Raw genomic sequence first — 1,709 nt, 5'->3', positions numbered from 1 at the left:
AAAAAAAAAAAAAAAAAATGAGCAGGCAAACAAAAAACAGAATTAGCTTATTATAAGGACAAAATAATAATGTTTATATGTATTACACTTATTCTAGTAGTCCAGAGAGGGATACATATATGTTTATATACTGTCCTTTTAATATATTGTTAGATTTGTCAATATTTTGTAGAGGATTTATGTGTTTATGTTCATGAGGGATACTGTATTGATCTATAGTAGTCTTCTTCTTCTCCTTCTCCTTCTTTTTTGAGACAGAGTCTTGCTCTGTCACCCAAGCTGGAGTGCAATGGCGCAATCATGACTCACCTCAACCTCCGCCTCCTGGGTTCAAGCGATTCTCCTGCCTCAGCCTCCTGAGTAGCTGGGATTACAGGCACGCACCACCATCCCAGCTAATTTTTGTATTTTTAGTTAGAGACGGGGTTTCACCATTTTGGTCAGACTGGTCTCAAACTCCTGACCTCATGATCTGCCTGCCTCGGCCTCCCAAAGTGCTGGGATTACAGGAGTGAGCCACTGGGCTCGGCTTTCTTCTTCCTGTAATATGTTTGTCTGGATTTGGTATCAAAGTAATGCTGGTTCCCCAAAGTGAACTAGAAGGTATTTCCTACTGTTTTTCTGAGAAATAGTACATTATTTCTTCCTCAAATGTTTGGCAGAATTTTCCAGTGAAATTATATGAGTCTGGAGTTTTATTGTTAGAAGGTTTTAAGCTATGAATTCAATTTTTAAAATAAACATAGGACTGTTCAAGTTATCTATTTGTTTCTTTAATAAGTCTTGGCAGTTTACGTCTTTAAAGAAATTTGTCCACTCAAATTTATAGGAATAAAGTTGTTTGTAATATCTGGGACACCAATGACATGAATGTTGTACATTTTGATATTGTCTTAAAGGTTGATGAGGGTCTGTTCATTTTAAAATGTTTTTTCTTCCCGTTTTTCAAATGGTTTTCAAATAATTTCTATTGGCCTGTCTTCGAGTTCACTGATTTTTCCTGTCTTCCCAATTCTGCTGCTTAGCACATGTACTGCATGTACTGAATCTTTTATATATTGTAATTTTTTTCTCAAATTTCCGTTTGATTTTTTCTTATAGTTGATTTTTCTGAAAAATAATATCTTTTCATTAAGTTTATTTTCTTTATGGATTATAATTATAATAGCTTTAAAATCTTTGATAATTCTAACATTTGTGTCATCTTGGGTTTGGCATCTGTTGATTGTCTTTTCCCTTGAAAACTAGTCACATTCTCCTAATTCTTTGTGTGTCAAGTATTTTGGATTGTGTCCTGGACATTTTGAATATTATGTTGTGAGAATCTGGGTCTTTTTAAAATCCTCTGGAGAGTATCGATTTTTAAATGAGTAATCAACCCAGTTGGGTTCAGGCTTTAAGTTCTGTCTCTTCTTCTGTGAACACAGTTCTAACGTTACTTAAGTTTTCAAAGCCTTGGCTATGATGCCTTGGGAATATCCCATGCATGTATTACACTCCGGCGTTAGTATGGAGCTTGGGCAGAAGTTTGTATTGCAGTAGAGTTTTCAAAGGCTTCACTAGGTGGCTTTCAATCTGTCTCCTGTATCTGTACCTCAGGGATGAGGCTGGAACCATTGCCAGTTTATACACAGAGTCATGGGACCCGTAATCCAGTCCTCTCTGCTCTGGAATTCCTCCTTATCTCTCCTGCTCAAAGTAGTCCCCCC

This window comes from Colobus angolensis, unplaced genomic scaffold, assembly GCF_000951035.1.
Source record: "Colobus angolensis palliatus isolate OR3802 unplaced genomic scaffold, Cang.pa_1.0 Scaffold257, whole genome shotgun sequence".
NCBI lineage: Eukaryota > Metazoa > Chordata > Mammalia > Primates > Cercopithecidae > Colobus > Colobus angolensis.
The sequence above is the reverse complement of the archived record's forward strand: the minus strand, read 5'-3'. Positions refer to the sequence as shown.